The sequence below is a fragment of the Mus caroli genome, chromosome 1 (genome assembly GCF_900094665.2).
Source record: "Mus caroli chromosome 1, CAROLI_EIJ_v1.1, whole genome shotgun sequence".
Lineage (NCBI taxonomy): Eukaryota > Metazoa > Chordata > Mammalia > Rodentia > Muridae > Mus > Mus caroli.
Genome location: NC_034570.1, coordinates 31400503 through 31412556, shown reverse-complemented (window position 1 = coordinate 31412556; position 12054 = coordinate 31400503). Strand labels below are relative to the sequence as shown.

Below are 12054 nucleotides of genomic sequence, written 5' to 3'. Positions count from 1 at the left end.
AGGAGGGGTCCTCAATGTGTTCCTGTCCTAGATAAGGTTACCACTGCAGTGATTAACACCGTGACCAAAGCAAGCTGGGGAGGAATGGGTCTATCTGGTTTATATTTCCACAGCTAACTATCAAAGGAAGTTGGGGCAGGAACTCAAACAGCTGGAGGCAGGAGCTGATGCGAAGGCCATGGAGGGCGGCTGCTTACTGGCTTTCTCAGCCTGATTTCTTCTAGAACCCACGACCACCAGCCTGGGGATGGCTCCACCCACCATCAGACGGGCCCACAACACAACCTTGTAGAAGCGTTTTCTCAATTGAGGTTTCCTCTCAGATAACTATAATACGTGTCAAGTTGATATAAATCTAGCCAGTACAGTGCCCAATTTCTTGGAAGCATACAGGGGCAGGCCTCTGACGGAAACCCTAGTGGCAGGCTCTAAAGCTCTAAAGCTGGGGTGAGGGAGGGGTGAGCCCACTGGGACTCCAGAGCTAGGCTGGTGTTCACCTAGAAAAAGCCACGATGGCAGGGCTATTCTAGAGGAGCTCTGGGAAGAACTGGCTCTGGAGCTGGGACAAGTAGGCGGGGTCCCCGACACTCATACATTCTAGACCAGCCCCACAAGGGTCTACCATCTTGACCACTTCACATATCTAGATCATACTAGAAACGTGCATCACCCCAAGGTCTCTGGGAGCTACTTGAAAGCATTAGGGGCCAGAGGGGGGGGGAGGTGATGGGCGGCATTCTCCTCCGAGGTGGGAGTCTCCAGTGCTCAGAGAAGGGACATCTTGGTCTCAGCAAGCCACAAGCCCCTTCCTGTCCCACTTCGTGTCCAGAAGCTTGCGACTGGAAACAGTGTCATGGCTGCAGCCCGCAGTATGTCTGCTTCACTGAGGAGAGGATGTAGATCGCCACAGATAGGAGCATTGTCCCATGAGGTGGCAGGAGGGAGGCACGTCCTTTGAACTTCAGAGGGAAGGGCTACCGGATGCTAGGGAACTCAGCCTGTTAAGCAGTGTGCAGCTCGTCTAGGGGGGTCCAGTAAATACTCGCTGTGAACTCAGAGCCTGGGAAGAAATTGAACCCGTGCCCCAACACCTCCAGGTGTGCCTCCGAGGAGAAGCAACCTGGCCTCCTCCAGGAAGCCTCCCTATGCCTCACACTGGCCAGAGAGGCCCATGGGTGCAGGCAGCTGAAACTAGGCAGGCCATGTTTGGCTCCATAGCTAAAGGAACATCAGACCTCAACTGGGAAACATCTGGCAGGTGCCCTGGGAGGGGAGGGGATGGAGCCTCACTCTTCCAGAGAGGTCAATTCTATTGCCAACACTACCACCTCCACCTGCCCTGCAGCCCCAGCCACAAGGACAACCTCTTTCACCAGGGTCCCTCCTGGATTGACCTCCCCCGCCCCTACTCACTCACACACACACACACACAGTGACTCAGCTACTTTCCTTCTGGGCCTGGCTAGGGTACCTTCTTTCCCTCATCCATTTCTACCTCTTGGGGCCATTGTGAATATTAAAACAGGCCTGAAAACAAACTCTCCCTGTGATAGCTAGCCTTATCAACTGGACTACATCTGGAATGAACTACAATCCAGAATGGAGGGCACACATGTAAGATTTTTTTTTTTTTTTTTTTTTTGGCTTGGGTTGAAGAGGGTGAGTCTACTTCTAGTCCAGACCTCTGAGATAGGAAGGCACACACACGTCTTTGATCTGGATCTTGAGACAGGAAGACAAACCTTTAGTCTGGGCCACACCTTCCGTTGGAAGCCTAGATACAAGGATATGGAAGCAGGCTCTTTGCCTGCTTGCCCTCAGCCTGCCAGCATGGCTATTCCTTCACTGGCATTAGAGCCTACTTACACTGAAGGCCAGCTGAGGCACCCAGCCTTGTGGACTGGTCAGCTACTGGCATCTTGGACTTCCTGTTCACAGCCAGTCATTGTGGGATTAGCTGAACCACAGCCTGTAAAACATTCTGGTTTATGCTGTGCAGCCCCAGAATTCTCATGCGTTCTCTAGGGGAAATCTCTGGGGTACTGAAAGTTGCCAAGCACCACGTAGGAGGCTGGGAAAATTGAAAGTGGTCATCATCCTTGCAAATGAACCCAAGCTGAGTCTAAGGAGAATCAACCGATTGCTCGATTGTTCCATTGTTCGATTACTCCATTGCTCTGCTCACAGCAGCTGCTTGCTGTGTGTCCTTCTTGAGCGCTTCTCAAACGGCTGGCTCCTTCTGCAATCTTCAAACCACCGTGGCAGTTGCCAGTACCTCAGAGTCTAACGCCACAATCAGCCTATTCCTTTGCCTCCCACCAGAGGCCTGCCATAGACAGTGCAGACGCTGACCTGTTCCCCGCGGAGGTGACGGTCTGATAGCGGAGAAACAGACCTCACAAAATAAGGTATCCCATAAAGTACGCCAATACCTCAGAGAGAAACACTGGGAATGAAAATCTATTGGCATGTCATGTGGAACTCCAGTCAGGGCAGGACTCACTGAGGAGACATCTGGAGTCAAGACGGGAAGAGGGTGCCCGAGACAATGAATGGATATAGGCACAGCAAGCAGGACAGGCCTGACGCAGGAATGTGTGGTGAGGTACAGACAAGGAGTTCAAAGCATGGGCTGTACAGGTGGCTTGCTGGTTTGGAGTATATGCTGCTCTTATAGAGGATCGGTGTTCAGTTCCCAGAACCCACTTAAGGCAGCTCCCAACCTCCTAGCAACTCCAGCTCCAGGGGAATCTAACGCCCTCTTCTGGCCAATGTGGGAGTTTCTACTCTCGTGCATATATATATCTGAGAAGGCTAGGCTGATTCCGTGGCAGACCTCAAATTGGCAGTTAAGAAGACTAGGCCTAAGAACTGAGTGAGTCCAGGTAAGCCCAAGCAAGTCAATTACTAATAGGAAAAAAAAAAAAAAAAAACCAGGCTCAAGCCTTTGTGCCGTGCCCCAGTAATGGTTCCGGAATGTCTAGAGACAGAGTAAGATGAAGCCCATCTACCCGGAACTCCACCGTGCTTTACAGCAAGCCTGCGAGCTCACTTGGGTGTCTCTCTGTCTTGGTAATGTCCCCAGCATGCTGGACTTTTGCAGAATAAAACACTCTGCATTCATATGAGTGAATGAGTCCGGGTTATCATTCCTTGGTGAATCATGGACCCTCACATACCTACATGCAGTCACACATATATCATAAGAACAAATACTCTAGATTCTCAAAGTAATCCTTGGCTATGTAGGGAGTCTGAGGTCAGGCTGGGATCCATGAGACTGTCCCAGAAAGCAAAAGAACGCAGAAAAGAACAGTGTTTGGAAATTATTGTATGAGGGGATGAAGATTCCAGAAATGGGCTTCAGGACACCAGCTCTGGGCTCAAACCACAGCCCCAGGGTTGTTGTCTACCACCTGCTGGCTCCTCCCTTGGCCACATTTTCTTCCTGGGCTTCAAGGTCGGGAGTTCACTTCAAATCCTGTCAAAGAACAAGAATTGTTTTCTCAGTATTCCTAGAGAATGCCCCCCCGCCCCCCGACACAGAGCATTGGATGAGTGGGTCCTATCTCTATCTCTAAATAGCGAGTCCCAACCAGTCTCTAAAGCCAATGGATGGATATGGATGTGGCCAGGTCAGGCATGGGTGGAAGGAAGGAATGCAAAGGATGCTTGGTAGGCAGAAACCCAATAATTGCAGAAATAAATCACAGCAATATATATATACTGAGCAGTACTTTGTGCCTGCAGTGAGGGTAGATTTGAAACAACAACCCCACCAAGGAGGCTAGCCTATGTTATAGAGAGAAACTGGCCAAGAATAAACAGACTTGAGACTTCCCCCCAGGACATGGTGGAACACAGAGAACACAGCCACCACCCAGCTGGACTCAACTCAATGCCATCTGTTGGCTCACCCAGAAAGGGACAGGGGTGCAGGAAGCCCACCAAGTAGAGGGGAGATGATAAGACAAAGAGCACCCCCTCTTGGTGAAGGTGAAGATGAAGGAGACAACCGTGGGCCTACAGGCAAGGGGTGCACACCTCCAGGAGGAGAAGCCTGGGAAAGGAACAGGAGATCTGGGTCGGGGTGGCCTGCAGCTCAGAATTGGGAATTGGGAGCCCAGAGACTGGACTGAAGCCTATGAGGGTACATGTGACCAGACTGGTGCCTCTCATCTGAGCTCCAAAGGACCCCAGTCCCTACTTTCTACAGTGTCTCCAACCCAGCTTAGCGTCTGGCACACAGAAGGTATTGTCAGATTGAGGAAGCTGAGGCTCAGAGCAGGCCTAGGAAGGACCAGTGGTAGAACAAGGCTGGGCCCAGCTCTAGGTTGGAGAACCAGCTAGAATCGTGAGGTCTTAGACAGGAAGTCCCTGTGAGGCTGGGCACACTACAGCTGTCACCTCCTCCCTTTGTTCCTGTGATGACCAAGCTCACAGAGCACAGTTGGGCAGCAGAGATATAGGATAACCATGTCAGCTCTGATGGGCTATTCCCTCCTCCCCTCCCACCTCCATCTCTGGCTTCCTTTATTGTGATATGGAAAGGCCAGGCCCACACAAGTCAGCTGTCAGGGGAGATGGCCATGGTGAGGGTCACTGGCCACTGTGCTTAGCACAGAGTGTTCCTCTAATGCTCACCTGAGTGGGTACCAGCTACGGATGCTGGTGGGGCGTCACCTGCCTCCTCTGCAGGTTCACCCACTCTTCCCTTCCGCCCTTGGTAGCCCCCTCCCCTCCTATTCCCGGCTCCTGCCTTTCCCCTCATGCCTGAGACCCTGGAAGATCGGCAAGGTGGGAGTATGCGGGGTGCGCTATGGACTAGAACTCTGACTTTCTGGTCTTTTGGGGTTGGCATCTTGGCAGAGCCACCTCTGTCTAATACATCAGGTTGCATGTGACTTCAGCACAGCAATTTTTAACTTAATGGCCAGTAAAAACCCATGTTTTTGGAGGTGGGCTGACTTGGCAAGGAACTAAATAGTATCCTCTAGGGCAGTCCTGTCTTCAGTGCCTACGTGGACAGGTCCACAATTCCCCCCAGGCTCTGACCTTGGGCTACTCCACCACTCTCACCCCTTGAAGACTTTAACTAAGAACCCTCACGTTCTATCCATGCATGAAGAATTAACCAGGGGCCTCACAGTATCATTGCTGTCCCCTAGAAGCTGCAAGCATGCTGACCACACCAGCAGGGGCCAGCTGGGGTCTGCCCTGCCACTGCCTACCCCACCAGTTCACATGCCCCTACCCTCCACAGTGGCCCAGCCTAACTAACCTTATTATGTTCTGGGGACCAAAACATCTGAGAAAGGCCCCTTGCCTGTAGGCCACATACATGGGGCATGCATGCAGTTTTTTTTTATGTCCTGTAGTCATGCTCTCTTAAGAGACCCAGTGTGTTCTTGCCTACCTAAAGACCCGAGATCACTTCCCTACTTTGCTAACACATTCCACTCCATAGCTGCTTTTAGCCATGACACTGGGCTTGGAGCCTCAAGTGATGCCTCTCCTAGGATATTATTATTATTATTATTATATGTATATGAGTACACTGTAACTGTCTTCACACACACCAGAAGAGGGCATTGGATCCCATTACAGATGGTTGTGAGCTACCATGCAACCACTGAGAATTGAAATCAGGATCTCTGGAAGAGTAGTCAGTGCTCTTAACTGCTGAACCATCTCTCTGGCTCCCACAGATTTTTTTTAAAAAGATTTTTACTTACTTTATGTATATGAGAGTTCTATCTACATATACACCTGTGTTCCAGAAGAGGGCATCAGCCCACATTCTAGATGATGAGCCATCATGTGGTTGCTGGGAATTGAACTCAGGACCTCTGGAAGAGCAGTCAGTGCTCTTAACCACTAAGTCATCTCTCCAGCCCCTCTCCCATAGATCTTAAATAGGGGCTGAGCCCACCTTGACTGTGACTTTGTACTCTGGCTGTATCCCATCAGAGGGTACCATTGTAAGACTCTGGTGAGCCATAGCTTATCAGGGACTCTCTGTGTGAATGATGCAGAGCTGAGAATCAATGCAAAAAGCAAGAGGAATTTATTGTTCCAGTGCACTGGGGTCGTCCCAGACCCAAAGGAGAGGCAGCGACCACTGGCTGCCCATTCGTGGAATTTTTATATGGTTTCCAGGGGCGGAATAGAGCATCAGCAACTAGGCACAATATGATTGGCCAAACAGTGCACCTTTTAAACTGATTGGTCTTTAGGGAATGAGGTAGTAGGGGCTTACTCAGCCTCTCCCTTCTGGCCTACCTGCTTTCTGACCTCTCTCTTCCAGGAGTGAAAGGAATTTTCTAATGGCCCTGAGCTGACCTCTTCACCATCTGATTCCATCTCATTCCTGTTCTCACCCCTCCCTTGGCATCCCTATAACTAGGGTACCAAGCATGAAGTTCCAGCATGGGGAGTTATTCCGTTGCCCGAGTACATCCCATTTTCCCTTCTTGCTGGGGTGAGACATGGATTCAGCCTTGAGCTGTAGACTTCAGGAGAAACTGTAGCCGCATACACTTGGACAACTGTAACATGGAACAACCCGGGACCGGCTGCCTCTCTCCCTCCTGTCGCACCATTCAAGGCATGTTGCTGCTACCCTCTGTTTCTGCAGAGCTCCCACTAAATTGACCCAAGAAAGGAAGCTGCTTGTCCCTCTCTGACCTCCCAATCTCAGCCAGGGCTTCCTGTTGGCAGAAATAAGCAGAAGTCAGATAGCAAGGGCATCTGAGAAGAGCAAGGGCTCTGGGTGGTGGTTTAAATGAGAATGCCCCTCCAAGAGGCTCACAGATCTGAATACTTGGCCACAAGAGAGTTGTGCTATCTGAAAGGATTAGGAAGAGTCCTTGTTGGAAGCAGTGTGTCCCTGGGGGTGAGCTTTGAGGTTTCAAAAAGCCCATCCCAAGCCCAGAGTCTCTTCTTCCTATTGCCTACTGATCCAGCTGTAGAACTCTCAGCTACTTCTCCTATATCGTGTCTGCCACCATGCTTCCTGCCTTGCCACCATGCTGATAGCAGACTAGACTGTAAGCCAGCCCCCAATTAAACGCCTTCTTTTTATAAGATTCACTGTGGTCATGGTGTCTGTTCACTGCAATGAACACCGATTAAGACAGTCCCTGCAGCGCTGTGCAGAACAGAACAGGAAATGGAAGTTTGCAGAGAGACAACAGGTACACCCCAGCAGGACCACACCCAATCCCAGCTGGGAACAGATGAGTCTCCAAGTGCTAGGAAACCCTTACTGAGCAGAGAAACCTGAGCACTTGCTCTTACAGAACAACCAAGCTGGGTCACCGCATCCGCATCCAGCCAGCTAGACAGCAAGTTCCACGGGACCCTTAGGAGGCTAAGAGTCTCCCAGAGAACCGAAGACAAAGAAAGAAAGTCTGGGACCTGCCTGGTTGACGGGATAGCTAGGTGTTCTATAGCACATGCAGCTGCCCATTAAGCAGGTCCAGTGCTCAGTGGGCATCTCATTCGGAAGGCTGTTTAGACCACATGTGGGTTTGGTTCTCCAATCTCCTTGCCTGAATACCAACCAGACTGTCAGAGAGAGCTTCTGCAGCAGATGCAGGCTGGGATGCAGGCTGGGATGCAGGCTGGGATGCAGGCTGCTGTCCCTTGAGCCATCTCAGCCAGCAGATCTAGACATCCTGGAAGGATTGATGGAAGAGAGAAAGCACAGGGACCCTCCAATGAAATAGTTGTAGCATGGACCTGGAGGTGGGGGAGGCCGGCCGCTCTTCTGTTGATACTTCTTCATCAGAAAGCAGCTCCGGGCTTGTGAGTGGGTCTTAGTAGAGACATTAACTCAGACTAGAAGGTACTCAAAATGGTAATATCCTTTCCAATAAGTCATATGGGAGTCTGTGCTGATTAGTTTTATGTCAACTTGACACAAGCTACAGTTATCTATCTGAAAGGAGGGAGCCTCAATTGAGAAAATGCCTCCATAAGATCCAGCTGTAGGGCATTTTCTTTATTAGCGATTAATGGGGGAGGGCCCAGCCCATTGTGGGTGGTGCCATTCCTGACCTGGTGGTCCTGGGTTCTATAAGGAAGCAGGTTGGCCAAGTCATAAGAAGCAAGCCGGTAAGCAGCACCCCTCCATGGCCCCTACATCAGTTCCTACCTCCAGGTTCCTGCCCTCACTGCTTTTGATGACAAGCTAATATACAGAACTGTGAGTGGAATAACCCTTTCCTCCCCAGCTTGTTTTCAGTCATGGTCTATCACAGCAGAGTTCATGGAAATTGCTTATGGCATTTCAGTCAATAACAGATTATTGTATAGAACAGCAATCCTATGAGGTCGTATCATTTAGAAGCTGGGAGTATAGCTCAATGGTGTGTGTGTGTGCTAGATCACTTGCCTAGCATCCGTAAGCCCCTGAGTTCAGTCTCCAGCACCACATAAAACATATGTTTTCCCATCTAGAGAAATCATATCCAACTTAGTGTAGTGTGGGTTAGTAGGCTCTCTGGTAGTCAAACACTGGTGGTGTTACCTAACACGTTTCTCAGACTGTATTCTCATCAGTAAGGGACACATGTATGCATACACATGCATGAACAGGTTTATGAACAGGCAGGTGGACTCAAGGACCAAGCTATCCAGTGCAAGCAGGTAGTTCAAACTCCCCCAGTGTGTGTTTCTGATGTTTCCACTGCACTTGCCTCTATGGCCTCTTGTCAGCTAGTGGGGAAACAAGTGGTCATGGTTACAATGAGTCTACAGACATGCAGGCCCCATCCAGATGCAGGCAGCAGTTACATCACTGGCTACTCAGGAAAACCTTGAGTGACCATGGAAAAAGGGGACATCTTGGTGAGGTTGTCACACCTAGTGCAGATCTATTCCAGAGTCTCAGCCCCCGGACTACTGAGACTTTGAGCTGAATAATTCCTTAGTGGGTGACTGGGTGCTCCTGTGCATTGTAAGATGCCTAACAGCATCTTTAGCTTCTACCCATCAGGTGCCAGAACACACAGATACACACAGACACTTACATACATACATACATACATACATACATACATACTTACATACATACACATACATACACATATGCATACCCATACATACACATAAACACATACATATACACATACACACACATACTCATACCTACACTTACACACACACATACACACAAATATATACAAATACATATGCATACACATATATACACATAGACACACATACATGCACACATAAACACACATATACATACATATATGCACATATAAACTCACATACACACATACATGCACATATAAACACACATACACACACATACACATGCATACACATACACATACATACACACATACATACACACACATACATAGACACACATACATGCACACATAAACACACATACATATATAAACACACATATAACACATATACATGCAACACATACATACACACACATACACACGCATACCTACACACACACATGTATATACACACATAGCCAGAAATATCTCCAGAAATTGCCCATTGCCCCACATCGAGAAGTCCCCACTCCACATTACTTTGTGGCCAGCAACCCTTGAGCTATCAAGCAGATGAGAGACTTAGGACAGAGGAGGGAGAATATGGTTATTAACAAGATTTATGGCCAGTATGATGTTAGTCTTCATTGCCAGTGTGGGTTTAAATAAAAATGTCCTCCGCAGGCTCATGTTCCTGAACATTTGGTCCCCCTTGGGTGGCACTCTGGGGAGGTTCAGGAGCTATAGTGTAGTGAGAGATCTATGTCACTGGAGCTGAGCTTTGAGAGTCTAAAGACTTGGGCCATATCCAGGGTATTCTCTCGGCTCTGTACTTACAAATTCGAGCTCTGAGCTTTCTGTTCCTGCTGCTAATACTTCTCCATGACAAACTTTTGCCCTCTGAAACTCTCAGCTCCCTGGAACTGTAACCCCTGCCCCCCCAAAAAAAACCCTCTCTTCCTTATATATAACCTTGGTCATGGTGGCTTTGCCATACTTTCTGCCTGGTTCCAGGCTACCCCACCATCTGGGACTCTCCCCCTGGAACTGCAAGCCAGAATAAACTCTATGTTTTGTAATTTGCCTAGTCATGTGCTTTACCCCAGCAAGAAAAGAAATTAAGACAGGCAGTTTGACTCCATGGTTCTCAACCTGTGGGTCTAGACCCCCACAGATGCTGTGTATCAGATGTCCTGCATATCAGGGGTTTGCATTAACGATTCATAACTATAGCAACATTACAGTTATGAAGTAACAACAAAATAATTGTATGCTTGAGGGTCACCACAACACGAGGAGCTCTATTAAAGGGTCGCAGCCTTAGAAAGACTGAGAACCACTGCCTTGACTGGATTTAGATTCCCCCATAAGACTGCTGAAGTGTACTTTTGAATGTGTCTGGGCAGGTGTTTCCAGAGAAAATTAATTGAGGAGGAAAGACACAGATCAAAGCAGGTGATGCCTTCCAGTGGGCAGGGAGCTGAAGAGAATACAAAGGAAAGGAGAGAGACTGCCAGCTGAGGCTCTGCACTCTCTTCCTCTTTGTTTCCATGTCAGCCATGATGTGAATAGCTCTCCTCCCCTGCAGGAACTGTTCAGACACACGGGACACAACCAACCAGTGACTGACCCTATGAGTAAGTAAGATTTCCCACCTTCAAGTTGTTCTCCTGGATTATTATTGGTCACAGAGACACAGGAAGAGAAAGCAGACTGAGCTTAAGAGGGCTTCCTGCCTCTTGCAGAGAGGCTGCAAGTTTGGTACCCATCCCAGCTAGCTGGCAGCTACCTGAAGCCCCAGCTCCATTACCTCTAACCTCATAGGAGAGCCAAAGTCACACGTACATACCTCTCCACACACATAAAAGCACAAACAAAACTTTAAAAATAAATACAAAAATAATACCTTGAAGCTTGCCCTCAGTGGTCCCCACCCTCCTCTATGGTGTGGCCTCTTAAAGGCACTACAGTCTTCCAAAACAGCACCGTCCACTGGGAAGTGTTCTCAAACGCAAGCCAAGTACCCTGCCCTGTTCCTTCATACTCCATTAGCACAAGCATCCAGTGGTCGAGTCAAGACAAGTGGGTGAAGGGAAGCATGGTTGTAGAACACACCTCACAGCTCTACCTCAAATGCCTCTCCATGACAAGACTTTCCTTGCCCACCCCTCTCTGGGCACAGGGCAGGTGGAAAGCACGGTTCAAGTCTGCTAAAGTGGTTGTCACTGTTAACGCTGAGTTCTGCACATTTCTACAACAGGTAATACTTCTGATGTTCATCATCTGTAAATGAACAGACTCTGGGATGGGTCAACTTGACCCCCTAATTAGCATCGTTGGCACCTTCTCTTGTCGCCCAGGCTGCTTGTGAGCAAAAGAACTGTGGATCTTAACAGCGTCGTATACGTCAGCACCGGCCATCTTAAATGCCCTGCTGATGCCTTGAGACAACTACAACAGTTCACAGTGGATCACCTAGGCGTGCCGAGGTCCTAGCGAAACAATTTGTGCCAAACTTTCTGCAGTCACATGTGAATTAGTTCCACTTTGGCTAACTAGGGAGCCTCTCCCCTGGCCGAGTGACTACTATGGCCCCAGGGCAGGCCTGTGATTGGTCCAAAACATAAGCCTGGGAGAATGATTGACCCCAACAAATTGCTGTGATTGGTCCCAAACAGCCCTTCAGGATTATTTAAGCATGCTGCTTTGCTCCCTCAGAGCTGGCTGTGGGGCAGTCTCCTGTGCTACGTAGGACTCCTACTGTTACAGTGTCAGATCCAATAAGGTCTTCTGCATGGTCTTGCTTCGATGACTTTAGTCTGAGCTAAAATGAAGCCATGCAGCAGAAGGCAGCCTGTGTGTGACAGCTGAGCCAGCGAATGCCTGAGGCCAAGGCTTGATCAAAAAAGATCCTGGCAGGTAGGTGAACATCACTCAGGGTCACCTTCTACCCAAACACAGCCCAGCCCAGTGTTGTTCTCAAACCCAGTACTGCCAACAGTGGGTTTCCAAACTGCCCAGTGTGAAG

At 49.1% G+C, this 12054-nt stretch overlaps 1 protein-coding gene across 1 annotated transcript in view; it reads right to left on the bottom strand.

Annotated features, from left to right (window-relative positions):
- Nucleotides 1-3310: 3310 nt before the first annotated feature.
- Nucleotides 3311-12054, bottom strand: part of C1H2orf92 (chromosome 1 C2orf92 homolog) — a 40039-nt gene continuing 31295 nt past the window's right edge. The window contains exon 9 of the mRNA XM_021172835.1: nucleotides 3311-3481. The gene's annotated coding sequence lies outside the window, so the exon portion shown is untranslated. The remainder of the gene's footprint in view (nucleotides 3482-12054) is intronic.